The sequence below is a fragment of the Balaenoptera borealis genome (assembly GCF_965194805.1).
Source record: "Balaenoptera borealis genome assembly, chromosome: 16".
NCBI lineage: Eukaryota > Metazoa > Chordata > Mammalia > Artiodactyla > Balaenopteridae > Balaenoptera > Balaenoptera borealis.
The window spans coordinates 19,111,742-19,133,254 of NC_138872.1; the positions used below are offsets into that span (position 1 = coordinate 19,111,742).

At 41.7% G+C, this 21,513-nt stretch overlaps 1 protein-coding gene and 1 long non-coding RNA gene across 12 annotated transcripts in view; one reads left to right on the forward strand and one right to left on the reverse strand.

The window, feature by feature from the left end:
- Positions 1 to 21,513, forward strand: part of ZHX3 (zinc fingers and homeoboxes 3) — a 205,829-nt gene that overhangs the window by 72,085 nt on the left and 112,231 nt on the right. For 10 of the 11 annotated variants that reach the window (XR_014235498.1, XR_014235499.1, XR_014235500.1 and 7 more), the window contains one exon: positions 1,449 to 1,551. The gene's annotated coding sequence lies outside the window, so the exon portion shown is untranslated. Of the gene's footprint in view, positions 1 to 1,448; positions 1,565 to 21,513 lie in introns of all 11 variants that reach the window. The other variant, XM_082359472.1, reaches the window with a different exon arrangement.
- The window catches only part of LOC309613063, a 55,312-nt gene continuing 35,374 nt past the window's right edge, over positions 1,576 to 21,513 (reverse strand). Inside the window, exons 2-3 of the long non-coding RNA XR_014235504.1 lie at positions 8,225 to 8,343; positions 1,576 to 2,792 (exon numbers count right to left, since the gene is read on the reverse strand). This is a non-coding gene — a long non-coding RNA (uncharacterized lncRNA). The remainder of the gene's footprint in view (positions 2,793 to 8,224; positions 8,344 to 21,513) is intronic.

Sequence of the window (21,513 nt, forward strand, 5' to 3'; positions counted from 1 at the left end):
TCTTAACCTTTCTGTGCTTTCGTCTCCTCCTCTGAGCAATTAGAATAATAGAATCTATCTCACAGGGTTGTTATAAAGGTTGAGTTAGTTAATGTAGTTAAAGCTCTTAGAACAGTGCCTGACACAGAGTAAAAGCTTGACAGGTGTATGCTACAGACATAAGAATGATGGGGAAAGATCACTCGGAGCTGCGCTGGGTCTTTCTTGCGGTGTGCGGCTTCTCTAATTGTGACGCATGGGCTTAGTTGCCCCGCGGCATGTGGGATCTTAGTTCCCTGACCAGGGATCGAACCCACATCCCTTGCATTGGAGGGTGGATTCTTAACCACTGGACCACCAGGGAAGTCCCCAGGGTGCTTTTTTGAGGGGCAAACTTGTTTACATTCAGATACTCACAGCCCCGACTCTCTCGTGTACCCATGCACCGTTCGAAGTTCTGAGACCCTCTGGTATACTCACTTGAGGGCCATTTTACTGGGCATCTCAACCAAAGAGAATGCTTTGGGAAAGAAATAAAGAATTCAAAAGCAGTGGTTTTTCAACTGCTTCTCAAGTAATTTTAAGATCATGTGAAGCATTTCTGGTCATTTGTTGAAAACGTAGTTATTGTCTCATTCATTCACCAAGAGCTACCATGTGTCTGTCATTGGGTAGAATGGGATGACATAGGGATAGGGGTCAGAGACAAAAGATGAAGATAACATAGCTCCTTAGCCTGGAGCTCAGTCTAGACCATTTTTTTTTTACCTCTAGAATCCATGTGAGGAAAACCCCAGGGCTTTGAATGGAAGAGCATCAGAAAATAGCACATCCTTAATGGTACTCACCCTTGAAGTTGTACGGCTACGCATCAATTAATTTTTTAAAATATTATTTAGTTATTTATTTATTTGGTTGTGTCGGGTCTTAGTTGCGGCAGACGGGCTCCTTAGTTGTGGCTCGTGGGCTCCTTAGTTGTGGCATGTGAACTCTTAGTTGCGGCATGCACGTGGGATCTAGTTCCCTGACTATGGATCGAACCTGGGCCCCCTGCATTGGGAGCGAGAAGTCTTAACCACTGTGCCATCAGGGAAGTCCCACACATCAGTTAATTTGATCATTTCTGCTAAGCCATCTCAAACTTAGCCAGGAGAGAAAGGTGGAAACTCATTGGTGGAAAGAGATTTTAATGAATCCTCTTGTTCTGATCTATCATCAGAGACAATCAAGTTTGCCTTTTTTCCATTGATATTTTTCAGTTACTACTAACATTTTTAATCATTTAAAATTGCTCATTTGTATTTTAGTGACCTCTTCTTACTCTCCCCACCCCCTTGGTTTTTCTGTTTGTGTATAGTTCTGGAGAAAATGAGTTAGGAAAGGAGATTGATGAGATTGGATAGCTCAGCATCCTAAAATACACTTTATCTCTTTTCTCATGAAGTGAGGATATGTCACTTCTTTTGCAGGACTGGATACAACTGCAGAAGCAACAAGTGAACCTTTAAAGATGCATATGGGGCTGCACAAAGAGAAGAGAGAAACTGGAGAAACCAAGGAAATGAGGAAAAAGTATGTTTCCTGGGTAAATAGTACACTTCTGAATTTAGGTTTCTTGCCATATCAATTACCATTACTTTGTCATGCCTAAGTCTTTATGGCTGTATTTAATCTTTGTATTGCTGTTAAACATTCTTTATTTTCTCCTTCCTTGATTTTATTGCTGAGCTCTTTGATCAAATGATTCTTTTAATCATTTGGATTAATCTAAAAATATCTGTATTGAATATACAATTTAGGTGACTTCTTGGATCACTTGATAGGAACCTGTTATATCTTAGGTTGACCACTGGGTATTATAAAAGTAGAGTTGTGTGTTGTGTCTCTTGTGATGTGCAGGTTTAGTTCAAGGTCAATTTTTTAGTCTGAGTGCAAAACATACTTCTGCTTTATTAAATGACTGACTTGAAAAACACTGGTTTGAATACCAAATTATCCAAGCCATGTTCTCAGGCTATAGGATGTGTGGTACTGCTCTCTGGAATATGAAAATTAATACTACAGACAAAGCTGACTGGCCAATAATTAATGTAAATAAGCATAGCCTCCCCTTGATGAACTAGATGTGCCCTAGTAAAGTTATATACTCATATATGTATATACATATACATCTATACATATACATATATGAGTTGGGAACTCAGTTTATTCTGTTATTGAGCCACTCACAGGCTTAGATTTTGAGGGGTTTTGTTGTTAAAGTTTTTTAAATAAAGGAAATTTACTACCTTATTTATCATTATAAAGTTAAGAACCTTTCTGAGTAGAACTTTTTGGAAAGAAAGGAGAGGAAATGGAGTCAGGGTCATTGCTGGTATATAATGGAAGTTCTGTGCACAGCAGCCTGACTTGGACAACTCCATGGCAACATCACTCCCTCCCCACAAGCCTGGGCCACCCAGCCCATGGGAATTTCCTCACAACTGTCACTTGTGGAACTTCCTGTCTCATGGTGGATTGTGGCAGGCCTACTGTTAGATAGAAGGTATATTCCAGTTTTCTCATTCTTTAACTTTGAGTTGGAAGGTGGAGTAAAAACTATTTAATGGCCTTTGTATATCAATTCTCTAAACTAAAAACGGCATAAGACAAGTTTATTACAAGTGCACTTGTGCACACATTTTCTAGTGCTCACCTTCACACCGACTCTGCGTCAGTCACACTGATCTCCTTACGGTTCTTCAGTCAGTCGTGGAATCTTCTCCTCCCAGGTAGCCACGTGGCTCCTGGCCGCCTTCTCCTTCAGGTCTCTGCTGTGGGGTCAAAGTGAATGTGAAGGCCAAAGCCAAATTGGAATCACCAGGAATTTTCTGTGATGTCAGTCTCCCTACCTACTCCCTGGCAGCACTGAGCCACCTCGCCTAGCTCCAGCTTCCCTCCTTTCTCCCGCTCCACTCTTCCTACCTATCAAATGTGATGTTTTGTTTATTCTACACATCATGCTTTTTCTGTTTCACCTTTAAGATCTTTTAAAATTAATCTTTCACTTTCAAAGGCACATACCATTTGACTCAGCAATTGCATTTCTAGGAATTGATCTCACATGTGACCTCACACAGATATGCAAGTAATCTTGAACATCCTCAGCCTCTGTTAAATCTTCATGCATGCTTCTGATTTCAGTAGCACTTGGACTGAGACTAATTATCTCTTGCTGCCACTGTTCCGCTGTTGCCATGGGTCATGTCCCCGTCCAATAACTTGGGCGGCTGCCTGCCTCTTTGCCTGAACTGCAGTGGACTGGAGACTCTGGCACAGGAGCTAACTATGTCCCCTTTCGGGCTTCTTCTTTTGCACTCCTGTTGCCTTACAGCAATCTTTCTCTTCCCATTTGCGAATATTACAAATGGTTTTGCGTTGCGTTTTTTAGACACTTAGATAATTACGTATAGAGTAGTGGTATCTCGACTTAGCTGCACATTAGAATCAACTTAGAAGCGTTATAAATTACTAATGTCTCGTCCCACCACCAGAGATGCTGAGGCAGTTTGTCTGGGGTGAGTTGTAAGCATTGGCATTTAAAAAATCTGCCAGGGTGATTTTCACTGCGGTCAAGTTTGAGGACCAGAAATAGTGTTGATTTTTCTATACTGGTGATGACTTTGGTCACTTTAAGCTCATCGTAACCATTCAAGTGATTCCTTTGGGTTTGCAAGTTACAGTGGTATTATATATATTAAAAATTTTGCCTTTTCCTTTATTGTATTTGTATTTCTTATTCGTTTTCATGTTGCTTTGTATTGGAAGGCACTTCTGATCCTATATTAATTAACAGTGATGATAAAATGCTGCTTCACTTTGTGCCTGTTTTTAATGACTGCATGTCTCATTTCTTCCTTGAAGTATACTGTTGACATTTGGTTTTAAATAGATACTCTAAAAAGGGTAAGAAAGTATACCTTTATTATCAGTTTTAGAATTTTAAAATTAAGAATATCTGTTGGAGTTTAACAAATGAATTTTTGGTATCTGATGACATGACACAATTTAAAATTTTAACCTATTCCTAGATTCTATTTACTGTTTTTTTTAATTTTTGAGCATAAATTTTAAGTACGCTTCATCTGTAGTTTTCTCTCTTCATTTTCTCTGCCAGTTTTAGAATTGGGTTCATAGAATGAACTAGATAATCTATATCATGACCTTTTTTAGATATGTTTTCAATAATATGTTTTGTTTGTTTCTGGAGAGTTTGAAATGATCCACTAATAAACCATCAGGGGCGAGTTGCTTTGGGGGCGGGGGTGTAGTTATTTATTTTTTCAAAGATGTTGGTCAAGTATTTTAGAATCTTTGTTTTCTGACAATACTTAAAGCAATGCTTGTCCTCTGTTCTTTTTTTTAATAGTCTATAAATTTCTTGTGCAGTGATTTTGTTATATTTTCTAATTTCATTATTATTTCAGAGCTCTGTTATTTCAAGCAGAATGTTGTCGGATTTTGTCTTCTGTTCAACCAATCTTGAAGATTCTATAACTTATGTGTGAATTTAACGTCTTTAATTTATGGTTGCTTTTGCATTTGTTATGTTTTCTATGTATAATTCGTTTCTTAATTTTTGTATTGCTTAGTTGTCTCTTTCCTGTTACACCTTCTGTTTTATGGAGTGTCCTTTTCTTCTTTTTAACTTTAAGACAAAATTTAAACATGAACAATTCTCTTAGTGCTAAAAATAACATTTGTTCCCTAAATTTATTTACTATCATCAAAGCAAAAGCAGGAACTTTCCTTTCCTTCCATATAAGGAAACTCAGTTTCTCCCTGTTTTGGCATCCCCTCTTTGTACTTCTCATCTACCCCAGATATTTTTACCCTTCACATTTTACATTTGTTCTGTGAGGTGCACTAATTCTTCTAGGTTTCAGCCTGATACTCATAAGTATTTTGTTATTCTTGATTAAGTTAGTTAACAACCACTTAAGCCTCACTCTGAGCTGGACAGACACTGAGCTAGGTGCAGTAGATACAAAGAGAAAGGTAGCTCTGTCCTTGCCTTCAAGGTCCCTTTCTGGTTGAGGAGGTGGCATGCATGCAAACCCACAATGGCGAAAGATGTGATGTGTCAGGTGTCCTGGAGACACAGGGAGGGAGGGGATGATGTTCGGTGAGTCAGCGAAGGCATCCTGAATGCTGAGTGTTACTGTGCCAGTAGGGCTTTGTCGGATAGAGGATAAAGCGAATGGGCAAAAGCCTAAAGGTACCTAAGTGGCTGGAGATGAGACTGGACAAAGGGATGCTGGGGCCAGATTGCGAAGCACCTCGAATGCCTGGCCAATGAGTTTCGGCTTTCCGCGGCCCCACCAGAAAGGTTTTAAAGCAGGGGAGTACTCTGTTCAAGCCTGTTTTTAGGAAGATAACTCTGGCTGTCATGTGACGCACGGACTGCAGGGAGGACGTCAGTTGAGCAGCTGTGGCAGTCATCCAGGTAAGAGATGATGAGAACTTAAGCAAGGTGGAGGCAGCGGCGATGGAGAAGATGAGGTGTTTTGAGGCGGAATCTAAAAATACTAGTTCCTGACTCAGGTGAGATTGGGATTAGAGGATGACTTAGAGGGTTTTCTTGTTTGTTTGTTTTAGGGAAGGTAATAACAGACGGTGGAAATATCGACTACCTTATGTCACAGGGTGGATGTTGTGGAGGGGGTCGCAGAGACTACTTTGGAGAGAGACAGAGCATTTTAGGACTTCCTGAGTTTAAAAAATTGTCAACAGATCTAGGAAAACATATCTAGGAGTCATTGGAAATATGAGTTAGAAACTCAGTTGAGATGTAGGGGCTGGAGATAAAGGTTGTGAGATATACTTGCTCCAAGGAGGAGGTCAAAGCCATGGAATAGATATAAAGTTCCCCCTGTTAGAGCATGTAGGCAGAAAAAAGGGCTTAGGTTGGCCTCCTGGCCAAGACCAGTCTTTATGTGCAGGAAGTCAAAATGTACTGAGCCCTGTAATACATGTCCTGCACGGGGTGGTGAGAGCTTTTTCAGATGGCTTACTTTATCTTTTTAATAGCCCTGTGTGTAGAAATTATTACCACCCTACTTCGTGGGCCAGGAAACTAAGGCTCCAAGGCACTGTTACTAAGCTAGTAAGTGGGATTGCAAACCAGGCCTGAATGCCAAGCTGAAGCTAGAGGAAGAGGTAGGGGAGAAGCAGAAAAGAGTGGTGTGGAAGAGATGGTTTCCTACGAGGGGCAGTGGCCAGCAGTGGCCATTCACCCAGAGGATCCAGTAGGATAAGGATAAGGAGAAGCTCAGCCACTGGTTTTCTCAGTTAGAAAATTGATAGTGATCCCACCGTGCTCAGTCCACAGGGTATGGAGGTCAGCTCACACTGGAGTCAGACCAGCTGAGGAAATGCAGACAGCGCTGTTGACCGCAGCTCTTGGAGACATCTTGGTGGTAGAGGAATGACAAGAGCATCTGGCCTAGGGGGTTGGCATCATTTTGTTTGTTTAGAGATGACAGCTTGAAGTATTCTGATTCACTCATCTCTTTTCCTTTGAGGTCTTATATTTTAGATCGCCTTGTCTCTGGGCTTCTGTTACTTAAAAAAAAAAAAAAATCAGAAGTAACTGCTGGATTCCCTTTCACATAGCCTGCTTGTTTAACTTGTCAACTTGGAGTCCTTTTCTACGCATTGTTTTCAGATGTTTCCAGGCTGTTGTCTTAGTGACCCACTTTGATTGCTAATTATGTGTGCGATCCTGAGAGCCCCTTCTTGTTTCTTCTCTCAGGTCTTTCCATTCTGGAAGTGGTTTTCATCTGTCATGTGAATCTTTTGCTCAGTTCAGCTTCGCCCGGAACTTGAATTCATGGACTGTCTCTCTCTTCTAGATGATAGTGTGTTCTTGCATTCTCTGACAATAGGAGAGCATAGTGCTAAGAGCCTGCGCTCTGGAACTAGGCTTGCCTGGGTTCATATTCTGGCTCTACCAGCTACTAGCTGAGTGACCTTGAGCAAGTTACTTTTTGTAACTTCTTTGTGCCTCATTTTCCTTATCTGTAAACTGGAGGCAATAATAATACCTCCTAGCAAGGACTGTGATGAGAGTTGAATGAACTAGTGCACGTAACGGGCTTAGAAGGCACAGCGTCCAGTGCGAGTCGTGTGTTCCACCATTGTTAGCTGTTCCTGTTGTTGTTATTGTTCTGGGGGAAAATAGTGGGAGAGGTAATAACCTTTTCCTGATTGTATTTGGGCCACGCAAATAAGTGATAAATTTACAGTCTGTTGGTGCCTCACTTGGTAAACTGGAAATAGGCAAATCGTGGGGACCAAGTAGCAGTCCTTCCGGTCATTAAGGAATTCATCAGTGAACACTTTGAACCTTTGTCCACATGTGGCATCTGGGGTTGCAGATGTCTACTGTGTGACCTCACCTTCCCCATGGCTGTGTTCAGTTGACTTCCATTAAACACAGACCATAACATTTTTACCTCTACCTTTCTGAATAGTTCTTCCCAAAAAATGTTATTTAATTTTGCTCATCGCATCAGCAAATAACAGATGCTGGGCAAACCAGCACACAAATTAAGTAACTTTCCTGAAGTCCATGGTGGGGCTGGGACTTAATGAATAAACCCATGGTATCTGACTCCAGTGGTATTAAAAGAGGAAAAGAGGTTCACTGGTACCTATATATCTGTATCTATATCTACATTTATACAGAGAGTTGCTATTTTAGTTTAGGCTGCTGTAACAAAATAAGGGTGGCTTATAAACAAAAGACATTTTTTTCTCACTGTCCTGGTGGCTGGGTGCCAGCATGGTCGGGTTCTGGTGAGGGCCCTCTTCCGGGTTGCAGATGGCCTTTTTCTTCTTGTAGCCTCGCATGGTGGAGAGGGGTGAGAGAGCTCTTTTGGGTTCCTTTGATAAGGGCACTAATCCCATTCATGAGGGTTCCACTGTGATGACCTAATTATCTCCCAAAGGCCCCATGTCCTCATACCATCACATTGGGGGTTAGAATTCCAACATGAATTTGGAGGGAGGGAGACACAAACGTTCAGTCCATAATAGGTACCAATCTCTAAAGCCATGTTTATGAACATGCCATATTTTCTTTGACAATGAAGATGTGCTATTTTTACAAGTAGAAGAAAAATAAATCTCATTGAACAAACAAAAAAGTAATAACAAAGTGTTTGCATGACAAACATAATAAGGGGAAATACTATCAACTAACCTCTTGGAGTTTTTAAGGAAAGCGAGCAGGCTTGTGAATGAGGGAGCCAGTAATCCTTTAAGAAACCTTTGCCAGAAATTTGCGTAGTCTCAAATCAACTCCTTCAACTTATTTATTATCTATAAAGGAAAGAAAAGGTAGTAACTTTACAGTGCAGAAAGCACCTTAGCCAAGAGATCAAGGTCAGCATCACCAGTAATAAGACAAGCAACGTCAATGAACCCCATGATATGATGCACTAAGAAGAACCCAACATCATTTCTGTGGCATTTTTGCCAGAAATGCATAACCTCAGTGTAATCATGAGAAAACATCAGGCAAACCCAAATCAAGGGACATTCAACAAAATAACTGATTAATACTTTTGAAAAGTGTCAAGGGCATGAATAACAAGGAAGACTGAGAAGCTGTCACAGACCACAGGAGACTAAGAAATAACGATGAAATACAGTGGAGATCCTGGATAGGATCCTGGGACAGAAAAAGGACATTAGTAGAAAAAAACTGGTGCAATATGAATAAGATCTTTGGTTTAGTTAATAGTACTGTGCCAATATTAATGCCCTGGTTCTGTTCAGTTACTATGGTTATGTAAGATTTGGGGAAGCTGGGTCAGGGACATAAGGAAACTCTCTGTACTATTTTTGCAACTTTTCTGTAAGTCTAAAATTAGCTCAAAATTTAAAAATTTCTGTTTTTTCTCTATCTCATTTTTCTTTTAAGTAAAAAGCCATCATGGGATAGAGAAACTGTTTGATTCTGGGTAGAAACTGTCTTAAGAAGAGGAAAGAAAGCTTAGAGTTATGGTCCCTTCTCCAAGTGGGTAAATGTTAATGATGACCTCTCACAGTGTTGCCTCGAGGCTCATTCCAGATATGTTGAATTTCCTAGACCTTTTTAAAGGGTACAGTAGTAAAAAGCTATGCTGATGGGAAATTTTTCTGAAAATTTTATGAGGCCAAGCAGATAGAAAATTAGACAATGCAAGATACTGCACTTAAGGAAAAAAAAAAATCCAAACCAGTCTTAAACAGAGCCATGGGTGGGTATCACTTAGTACCCTGGGGTTCTCTGAAGATACTGCTCAGCATTTGCTGCTGAGCCCAAAATGGCCTGAAAATTGGTACACATCCATGCAGAGATGACCAGATCCAACTGATCCTCTGGAGGCATATGGAGATGAAAGTCCCTCTTTGGTCATTAGAGGCCAAATTAAAGCCCTATAAACAGAAAATTCTTAAAAGCAAGGGATTTATGACTTGTTCAAATGAAGAATGCTGCAAAGGGACACCAGATTGGGAGTCTGCATGGAGCCTGGGAAGGGTTTGGAGGGTTGGACTCCGTCAGAGTACATCTCGCTCTGTCCACAGGAGGCGAGGTGCCACAGTGGCCTGGGGCAAACATTCTGCTTGCTGCAAAGCTGGGCTTGCTACATGTGTAGGTTGAAAACCTTCTTAGAAGTTCTAAATTTGTTCCTCAGGCAACCACCTGATTAGGGATTCTGTTTCCCAGGTGCCCTCATGTTAGGAAAGGACAATTCTGGGTAAATTTCAGAAGCAGTGGGGCTCCTGGAAAGCTATACCCCCTCTAAAATGGGGGGGTGGGGTGAGATCTAATGTGTCTCCATTGAGTTTGGTTGGAATTAAACCAATTCTACCCCCACTCAATTAAGAATTTAATAATCTCAGTGAACTAAAACAAATCATATTTCTGAACTTATAAAGCTGGGGACGAGATCATTTACTTATTGAGTTAACAGATATTTTGTGAGCACCCTTTGCAGGCCAGGCACTGAATTAGGCCCTAGAACACAGAGGAGCAAGACAGCTGAGCTCCTCACAGAGCCCGCAGGCCAGGAGACTGTGCCTCTGAGCCGGAACCAGCCAGCGCACCAGCCCACTCAAAGGTGCCTCCGCTCAATCCGCCTGCCGGGCTTCCCTGGTGGCGCAGTGGTTGAGAATCTGCCTGCCAATGCAGGGGACACGGGTTCGGGCCCTGGTCTGGGAAGATCCCACATGCCACGGAGCAACTGGGCCCGTGAGCCACAATTACTGAGCCTGCGCGTCTGGAGCCTGTGCTCCGCAACAAGAGAGGCCGCGATGGTGAGAGGCCCGCGCACCGCGATGAAGAGTGGCCCCCACTTGCCGCAACTAGAGAAAGCCCTCGCGCAGAAACGAGGACCCAACACAGCCATAAATAAATACATAAAAAAATAAAAGAACGTGAATTTCTAAAAAAAAAAAAAAAAAAAGGTGCCTCCGCTAAAAGGACCTGGTTCACACTAAGATAAAAGTTTCCTTGTATATAATCCCGTAACTTTTAAACCTCACTGTATATATTTTATGTTATTTTAATTTCCTTCCAATAGTGCTAGAAAGAAAAGGTGTTTTCATGTGTGGTTCATATATTTAAATTACATAATTTGGAAGCAGCATTTGCTGCCTTTAATCGTAAAACCTTCCCCGTCCCCTGGCCGCTCCCCTCGGGCTCTGATGCTGAAGACACTTGGGTAAGGCTTAGCGGGCTTGCTCAGTGCCTACGGCCATCAGAAATGTGTTTACCAAGGCAGAGCGAGCTCTGAGAGGCGCACCGCAGCCAGCTGGCAGCATCCAAAGGGAGCCAGCCCTTCGCTGCTGCTGCCTGGACTTTTCTCCCTTCCTGAATTTAATCTCTTGGGTCAGATTCCAAACTGAACCTCAAAGCAATGAACCAGTTAGAGTGGTGCTAACTAACTTGATTCCACAACACTGTTAGTAAGCTTTTCCCTGGCCCTCCCTCCAGAGGCTGTGGGCCTTCTTATCCAGTAGAGATGCCTTGAATTGGTAAAATAGTTATTGTAATGAATTTTTAGTTACTTTATATAAAGAGTGCAGTGGATAAATGATTAGCAGTATTTGTTATTTATCAGATAGAAAAATCAAGAATTTTTTTTTTTTTTTTGGTCAACAATTAATTTTGAAGACTCACCTCTTCTAACCCATGGAATATATGAATGGATGATCATTTTTTCAAAGTACTTTTGTGAACAAAGTCCACATTCATCAGTAGAGCTTTCTGCCATCTGATCCCAATCTCTTTCCAGCCTCAAATCTTTTAACCCACCCCTACCTATCTTTTATTAAGTTCTAGTAGGCTCTTTGTACCATGTATTTTCACATTACCAACCTTTTTCTTCCCCTTCTCTGCCTTCAGGTTCCACATCATCCAGTGCCACTACCTTGAGGCCTTCCTTGTTCATTATCATCAGTCTGTTTTTCCGGTATCCCAAGCCCATAGTAGCACGTCCCCTATGGCACACATCACACACCACTTTGTGATGCTTCTGTTGACATGGCCTTCTCCTCTCCTGGATAATCAACTCCTTGAGGTGTCAGGGACTTATGCATTCCATTCATCTTCATATTCTCTAAATATCCAGCATAGTGAGTTTGCTCACATTGATTGAGTGCTTATACAGTTCCAGCCACTGTCTAAGCATTTTGTATATATTATCATGTTGAATTGTCTTAATAACCCCATGAAAGAGAACACTTATCCCTTTTTCACAGAATAGGAGACTGGGGCACAGAAAGGTTAAGGATTTTGCCCAAAGCTACAAAGTGGTAGAGTTGGAATTTGAACCCAAGCAGTCAGTTAGGGGTCAGGGCTTCTAGTCACTACTTGCTACTAGAATAATACACTATAATGCCCGGGCTCTTTATGTAATACTGACATAATCAGAGCTAGCTTTTATTGAGCACCAGCTACAGGGCAGGTACTGAGCTTAAGCGTTACACGTTTATCATCTTAATCCTCACAGAAACCCCATAAGGCACATGTAGTTATTATTCCACAGATGAGGAAACGTATTCAGAGGGCTTGGGGTTAAGCAACTTGTACTAGGCGATTCTGTGGTGTGTGCCTAGGAAGTGTTGGCAGGTAAATGATCAAATGGATGAATGAAGATAGGGAGAGGGTTCGGGAAGAGAACTAATGTGTATTGAGTGCCTTCCATTCTTTTCCATAGCATGTGTTTTCCCAACATTTTATTATGAAAAATTTCAAACATACTGCAAAATTGAAAGGATTTTACAGTGGGCAGCCATCCACCCACCACCAGGTTTGACCATTAACATTTTACTCTGTGCTTCCTATTTCTCTGTCCAGCCGTCTGTCCATCCTGTTTTTTATGCATTCCCTCTCAGTGCTTCGGCATGCATATCACTAAGTAGAGGTCATTATTTGTTTATAGTTTGTTTTTTCTTTTGAGGTAAGATTGGTACATTTCATTGTAGTTAAATTTTAACTGTACATTTGCTGAGTTTTGACAAATGCATACGCCTGTGTAACCCAAACTCCTACGAGGGTATCATTACCCAGAAAGTTGCCTCATATCCCTTCCCAGTCAGTGCCCACCCCTACTTCCCAGCAGAGTGTCTACTGTTTTTATGTTGTATTTTTATGTGCTTTTTTTTGTTCCATAAGAATTTAAGGTGACTCATTTAGGTCCATAAAAACATAAAGCATAAATCATAAACGAGAAGTAGTTGGAAAAAAAGAAACTAAGGTAGGAATGTTAAATGGATCCAAGAGAGCACCTATGATATGCTAGGCACTTTTATAAGTAATATATTACTTAATCCTCATAGGAGGTATGCATACTTATTTCCATTTTATAGATGAAGAGGCTGCAAAGTTATGTGGCTAATAAGTAATAGGGATACTCTTTGACTCCAGAGTCCATGCTTTTTCCACTCTAGCCCCCAAAAAGCAAGACAACAGGCAAATCAAAAGTTTATTTAAAAAGTTAACATGGTCACCAATACGTGCTCAAGTATTTGTAAAATTGTGTTACCTCATCATGTGCATAGTTTAGATATGGGAGATGGCAAAGGCAGAGGCACTGAAATAGTCCTGCAGAGTTTGCAAAGTGCTGTAAAATCAAGGTTGGCTTTGAGTTATCCTATATGGCCATAGAGATGGGATTCCATGTCCTCAGTAAGAGAAAAAGGCAACTTTTCCAGAATTGGTCATAACAGTGGGAAGTCTTGAAATGGTCCCATTGCCTGTTAAATCAACAAGGAAGCATCTTATACGTGAAGGAGGCTTGGTTTCGACTTTGACTTTAAGAGGGTTTGTTTATTCATTGCATTAAGAAAGGGTAAAGGTAATCTTTGGTAAAAGAATTACAGATCTCTAATAGGGAATCTTAGAAATCATTATATCTGCTACCTTCTGCATTCTATGTTGAATCTGCTTTATGATAATAGATTGGATATACAAATAAAGGGTAAGGAAGAATTGAAGATTACTTTGAGTTTTCTTACTTGAAATGCCAGAAAAAGGATTGGGTCTGTTATAGTAGGAAGCTTATCACGGGGCTCCTGGATAAAATTAGAGAGAGACTTTGAAAAAGGAAGGAAGACAGGGGTGTTAAATTGATACCGACTTGGCAATATCAAATAGAAGAATTTCCTCTTCTGTACTGTGGCCTCCAGCGTGGTGGGATGATCCTCGTGTTAGGCTCTGTTGGGCTGTGAGGACCAAGACATGCTTGTGTGGCCTTGGGTGATGGAGTGAAGAAACATGGGACCCAACTCGGTGGTCAGGCCTGTGGAGACTTACAGCAGTGACTCTGGAGACCACTGGACATGAGGCAGGTTTCTAACAGTCCTACTCTGCTGTCCCTATCTGTCAGTTCCCTCCCCCTCACTACCCCCATCTCCTGGATCCCATGTACAAAGCTTGCAGAGAGAACACTTTCTGAGTCTTCCAGGCCTTCTGCCATGTACCTTTGGTCCTCTGGGGGGCAGGAAAGGGAGAGGCAGCCAGCTCACCAGTAGAAAGAGCCACGTTAATGGTGGCTGCCCATGATAAATATTAGTTCTTCCTCCCCAGGCAGCAGCAGTTATCTTTTTTTTTTATTTGATAACTGTATCTTTTTTTTTTTTAACATCTTTATTGGAGTATAACTGCTTTACAATGGTGTGTTAGTTTCTGCTTTATAACAAAGTGAATCAGCTATACATATATCCCCATATCTCCTCCCTCTTGCATCTCGCTCCCACCCTCCCTATCCCACCCCTCTAGGTGGTCACAAAGCACCAAGCTGATCTCCCTGTGCTATGTGGCTGCTTCCCACTAGCTACCTGTCTTACATTTGGTAGTATATATATGTCCATACCACTCTCTCACTTCTTCCCAGCTTACCCTTTCCCCTCCCCGTGTCCTCAAGCCCATTCTCTACGTCTGCGTCTTTATTCCTGTCCTGCCCCTAGGTTCTTCAGAACGCAGCAGTTATCTTTAATAGACTGCTTTAATTGAAGAGAAGTTTTAGAACATAATGTTGTTTTCTGATTATAAAAGCCATTCGTTCTATGGTAGAAATCTGAATAATATAAGAAAGCGTAATGAAGATAATTGAGATTCTTGCTAGTGGTACCCTAACATGCATTCTTTTTTTTTTTTTTTTTTTTAATTTATTTATTTTTGGCTGTGTTGGGTCTTTGTTGCTGTGCATGGGCTTTCTCTAGTTGCAGCGAGCGGCGGCCACTCTTCGTTGAGGTGCACGGGCTTCTCATTATGGTGGCTTCTCGTTGCGGAGCACAGGCTCTAGGTGTGCGCGTGCTTCAGTAATTGTGGCACTCAGGCTTCAGTAGTTGTGGCTCACGGGCTCTAGAGTGCAGGCTCAGTAGTTGTGATGCATGGGCCCAGCTGCTCTGCAGCATGTGGGATCTTCCTGGACCAGGGCTCGAACCCATGTCCCCTGCATTGGCAGGCGGACTCCCAACCAGTGCGCCACCAGGGAAGCCCCCATGCATTCTTTTGAGGCATTTATTTATAAATTGTTTACATACAGTGTGAAGTCATGCTATATATACATTTTGTGTCTTGTTTTGAAAATATTTACTTATTTAATTATCATGTCTTATAAAATGTAATATTTTAAACATTTTCCTATATCATGAAAATTATTCATAAGCACAATTTAAAAGAGCTATTGATATTCCATCTACTGTATGGAGAGCACTCTGTTTTCAGCCTACTTATTGAATTTGAAGTGAGTTTCGTGTGAACAGCATATAGTTATCCATTCTGACAATTTCTACTTTTTAATTGGTGTATTTAGACCATTTACATTTAAGGTAATTATTTATATATTAGGGTTTTAATCTGCCATTTTATTATTTGTTTTGCTTCCGGTTTCCCTTTTCTTGCCTTTCTCTGGGTGACTTGAAGGTTTTAAAGGATTTTATCTTATTTGTAATGTTTTTGAGTGTATCTCTTTGTATCATTTACTTAGTGGTTGCTCTGAGTATTACAAGATACATATTTCACTTATAACAGTCTACTGGTATCAGCGTTTCACCACTTTGAGTGAAATGTGGAAACCTTACTTCCATCTAGGTCCCTTTAATCCCCACTTCTAAATATAATTATCTTGAGCATCAGGTGGTATTATAATTTTTGTTTCAGTCATTAAATATGATATAAAACTCATGAGGAGAAGGATAGTCTAGTTGTATATACTCATTCTCTTTTTCTGTTCTTTATTCCTAACTGATATGCCAAGATTTCTTCTTTTATCATTTCCTTTCTCTCTGAAGAACTTCCTTTAGCCATTCTTTAAGAGTAGGTCCTCTAGCTACACATTCTTTTAGTTTTCCTTAGTCTGAGAATGTCTTTTCCCCTCCAATCTTGAGGTATATTTTCCCCAGATATAGAATTCATGGTTGACAGTTCTTTTCTTTCAGCGTTGAAAATATTGTGCTACTTCCTTCTGGCCTCTGTGGTTTCAAATGGTAAATCTGTTTCATTTGAATTGGTGTTCCCTTATAGACAATGGGTTGTTTTTCTCATTTTTCAAGGGTTTGTCTTTGTCTTTAATTATCAGAAATTTAATCATCATGTGTCTTGTCATGGATTTCTTTGAGCTTATCTATTTGAGGTTTGCCCAGCTTCTTGAAGCTGTAGGTTTATGTCTTTCACCAGGTTTGGGAAATTCTCAGCCATTATCTTTTTGAATACTCTTTCAGCCCTTCTCTTTTTATTCTCCTTCTGGGACTCTGATGATATGAACATTGGATCTTTTGTTACTGTCTCACAAGTTCTTGAAGCTCTGTTCATTTGTTTTCAGTCTTCTCTCTTTTGTTCACATTGGGTAAGCTCTACTGATCTGTCTTCAAGTGCATTGATTTTTATCCTCTGTCGTCATCTCTGTTATTAAGCCTATCTAGCAAGTTTTTATTTCTATTATTATGTCTTTCAGTTCTATAATTTGTATTTGGTCCTTTTTATAACTTCTGTTTCTTTGATGAGATTTTCTATTTTTTCATTTATTTCTAGAGAATTTGTAATTGCTTGTTGCAGCATTTTTGTGAGGGCTGCTTTAAAATCCTTTGTAAGCTGATTCCAACATCAGATTCATCGTGGTATTGGTGTCAGTTGATCATCTTCTCTCATTCAAGTTGTGATTTTCCTAGTTCTTGGTAGGAAGGGGATTTTCCATTCTGTTCTGGACATTTTGTCTATTATGTTAGGAAACTCTGGGTCCTGTTTAAACCTTTTGTTTTACCAGGAAGTCACTCTCTTTAGGTTTAGCACACAGGTTGGGATCTACTTTTGTGGGCTGTGATTCCAGTGATGATTTACTTTTCAGAGCCTTTGCTGTTACTGTTTTGGTCTGCTTGGTTTATCTGGTGCAGCTGGGGCTCCCACTGGGCCCTGCTGGTGCTATCTGATGGAAGGAAGAAGTTTCCCCAGGCCATGCTGCCTGGTGCCTTCAGGTGGAAGAAAGGAGTCTCCATCCTGCTGGAATAAAGAGTACTTCCTGGGGGCCCTGCAGGGAGGGAGAGTGTTTTCCCAGATTGTTTTAATATCAGTGGGCTCCTGAGCTATCCTCCTTGTTGGTGCTACCAGCTGGCCTGGTGTTGTCTGCAGAACTCCCATTCTGTCATAGGGAAGGATAAGCCTTCCTGAGTTGCCTTATGTTGCTAGACTGGGGCTTGGGAAACATTTGGCTTGGGCCACCTTCTTCAGTTGGATAGGGGAGTCATAAGATGCCCTGCTGCTGTGTTGTTCCTTTAGCCCTGGGATCCCTAACATGTTCACCTTCCTTTTCCCCCCTTTCAGACTTCTCCTTTGGTTGCCTCTTGTATTATTTCCAGGGTTTATGGTTGTACTTAGCAAAGAGGCTGGGGGAGAAATGGTTTACAGCATCTTGTCCAGGACTGTGACAGTGTTCTATTTAACCATTCATCTTTTGCATGATTAGGTTGTTTTAAATGGTGACTACTATAGACATTGTGATGGCGGGGTGGGGGGGGGTTCCATTGGCCTTGAAATGTGAAAGGCTTCCTTAACTCCGCAGGCCCACAAGCCTGGGCCTGGTTGGCCGCCCAGTGCAGGCTGTTACTCATCTGTCTTCCGTTGGCTTGGCTGTGATGTCAGCTCTTCGTGTCTGCTTTAAAGGCAGGCATTTCTTGTTGTTCTTATGCTCGTTGAATAATGCAGTAGTTTGTCACACTTCTAGCGTGATTAAAACAGATAAACTATGGCCTTTGTAGAGCCCTTTTCTCAGCATCTCTTTTGGTTAATTTTCTCTTTTGGCAAAGATTTTGTATTACATTCAGCCCTGCAGATTGTATTTAATTGTGATTTAACTGGGAGATATTTAATTTTTTATGTGAATATTTCTATTTCAGGGCTGCAAAACAGTGACCAAGTTTTTTCATAAATTAGTGTGAAAAAGTTTTTGACAGTTTTCCACTTGCAAATGAGCAATTCGAGGTCATCTCAGTTCTTCCACAGTAAATGTGTCTTAAAAAAAATCAGAGTGGGAAATCCTTTGTATTGGAAGCCATGGGTCCCTTTGTATAGTTCACAATAATAGTTTTGCACAAATAATTTCAGGTTAAAATTGCATACTATTTATTCCCACCCATTTCCTTTATTGGCTGTGACACACAGGAATTACGCCCATTGCTTGACTAACCTTTCTGACCTTTTGTTACTTGGCTATAAATTGACTTGGGTCTTTTGCAAAAACACTGTCAGGGGGGAAAAATCTTTTTGTTAGAACCCAGCCAATTCCTGCTTCAGTGCAGAACAGTTTGTTCTGAAGAAATGAGCCAGTTCAGTGAACAGAAAAACATAGCCATGAACTGGCATCGCCGAAAACTGCAAACGCGATTGCCCATGATCATTGCACAGAGCAAGGGAACTTTATGAAAGAATGAGGCTATGGGGAGAAAAATACAGTTTGGAGTTCCACTGGCTTTAGGTAAATGTAATTGACTTGTTAGAGTTGTAACCACATAAAAAGGGTTTCTTTTTCTGAGCTCTGGCAGTCACCACCATTTTACCATTTTCAATGGGAATTTTGTTAAATTCTCCCTCTGCCTACTCTCACAGCGGCAGGCTGCTCTGGTAGGTCACAGCCCCTGCATTTCAGTGGCTCTTCCCACCAGCTTGGAAGCTTTTTCGGCTCAACACTGTAAATATTTCCTGAGTGACTACTCTGTGTAAGACCAAGTCCTGGGTTCACCCCCCAAAGAAGATATTTATAGTGATCTAGTGAATTACAAGAAAACATGAAAAATAATTACAACATGGCAGGTGCAGTAACAGACAAAGGTACGAGACACAGTCAGTACTTGACAGACTGTCACAGAAGTGGGGCCATTTGAAAACTGTCTAGGACTTTGCCAAACAGATGAGAGGAGGAGGGTATTCTGGGCAAAAAGGGGAGTGTGTGTAAAGTTGAAGAGTGATGAGACAACATAGGGTTCCGGTACTGTAAGTAGAATTGCTTGGCTATAAAGTATGAGGAGGCAAAGGAGTGGTGGCCGGTGAAACTGGAGATGGGCAGGGACCAGATAACATGTCTCAGATGCCACATGAAGCAGTTTAGAGTTTATACTGTAGGCCGTGGAGGCTGTGTAAGAGCTTTGAAGCAGGGCGATGGGCAGAGTTGGAGTGGGAAGACTTGGGTTTGCAAGGGACCATGAGCTCAGAAAGGGTGGTTGGGCCAGACTAAGAAAGGACCATGACACCAGGCTCAAGTGGGCGGACTTTATGCTGCAGGGAATCACTGAAGACAGTGATCTGTGTGTCTAAAGGCTAATAGGGGGAAGGGGGCATGTGTGTGTGCAGGCAGTGTAGGTCACTGAAGTCACCACAGCTGTTTGCAGGCGAGAGGAGAAGGTCAGTACTCAGAAACCATGCAGAGGGGCCACCTTGGTGATGGGACGGTGCAGGGAGTGAGGAGGCAGGAAGCCTGAGACTTCTGCCTGACTGTCAACATGCCTGTCCAGGATGCTTTCCCATAGACTGTCTTGTTTACTTTTTGAAGTGAACCTTACCCTATATACACTGATATCATTCCCATTTTATAAAAGAAAACTGAGGTTTGGGAGGTTCAATACATCACCCAAGACCCAAGTGACCTGCACTAGGAAGTTGCTGAGTCAGGGTTGGGACTCAGGTTTATCTGACTCCCACTATAGTGACAGGCCACTTTGGAATAGAACCTGCTAGAACTGAGCTGCCCGCTGTCAGCAAGTCTCACAATGTCTATGTACTCGCTATAGGAGCTATGCTTATAAATAATAGCTCTGCTAATACTTAGATGTTAGTATTAATGTTAATAAAATTAATATTTTAAAAGCCTGTTTTTCTTCTTAACCTGTCATCTTATGAAAACATCAGGTTCATGATTTTATTTCTTAAAAATTCACCATTTTGGAAGAATTGGTCTGGAGGAAGTCCCAACCAAATTGGTAAAAAGTTAAAGGACTGAATATACTTAAAGGAAATATCATGTTTTAATGTTCAAGTGAGTATGTGTTATAACAGTTTGTATTAGAATAACGAACTATGGCTTTCAGTAATTAGAGAACCTTTTAGGACTAACATGAAGTTAATGTGGTGATTTTTAGTAAATATATGTTTTTAAAGGTCTCAGAAAACATTTGTCAGGTAAATCTACTACAGCTAAAGAAGGGGTTTACTAAGTAAAACTTATCTTCAGTTAAGTCCCAGGACAAATGAATGATTCTATGAAATATTCATTCTATAGTCATGAGGTCATGGATTCCAGGGTAAGGGCTTACGAGGCAGGTGAGAAAGAATCAGAAACAAACCTGGCCTACTCTGTATCAAAAACGCATTCTTGGGGCCTTCCCTGACGGTCCAGTGGTTAGGACTCCATGCTTCCACTGCTGAGTGCCCGGGTTCAGTCCCTGGTTGGGAAGCTAAGATCCCACAAGCTGCGCGGCCAGAAAAAAAGGTATTGGGGGGACATATTCTTGGTTAATGGATCAGCCCCTGTTTAGTTACCAAAGGGTAACTGTCCCATCTGGGATTGGAGCCTCAAAAAGGGAAACACTGTCCCATCTGGGATTGGAGCCTTGAGGTTCCAGCATCAAAGGCTGTAATTATGGGATGTTGCAAGCTGTCTCTTTGCCATCTCATTTTCACCCTTCCTTTGCTTCTTGAAGCGGAACCAGAAATACTGTTTTTGAGAGAGAAAAATGCTGGGAATGTGGGAAAAGTGTCTAAATCTTACGCCAAGTCTGTCTTATTATTTTGTGGCATCACTAGTCGAAGAAAATTTGCTGGATTCTTAAGAAAACATGAGTATCTCCTGTGAGTGAGCTGTGGAACTGTAGCAAGCTCCTCTGCCAAAACAGAGATTATATATAGCACAGGGGAGGCAAGAGCCCCGCTATCCTCCCGGGCCTGAGCAGAGCAGGAGAAGCACTTATGTAACGGGTGTGCTCATTGCTTCTGCCCTCAGCTCACACAGCTGGGCCTCGCGGCTCTTTGTTTGCCTCCGCATTAACTCTTGCTTGCTTCCTCCGAGGATGCAGGCCTGTGCCCGGCACGTAAGGGGATGCTGGACATGCAGAACCCAAAACACAGCCCCTGACAGTCTCAGTCCAGTGGAGCAGGCAGGCCGGCAAGCAAGGGGAGCAAGAGGCTGTGGGCCCTGGAGCCGAGGGGAGGCACAGCAAAGGGGGAGGGGGACCCGCCAACCACGCCTGGGGCCTCTGGTCATTTTGGGAGGCCCCTCCGGCCGGGAACAAAGAGAAATTCCTCGCCTCTCTACACCTTACTTTCCTCTGCTCTAAAAAGATTGTAATACCCACACCGCTCATAGGTGTTGAATGATGCTGTGAAACCCGAACGTGTAACTCATGCAGTGGGCCTTGCCCAGAACTGGCACTCGGTGGACATTTTGTAAATATTAATTTCTCTGCCTCTTTCCTTTCCTCAAACCCTCAGACCCAGGTCTACTTTGTTGTTAC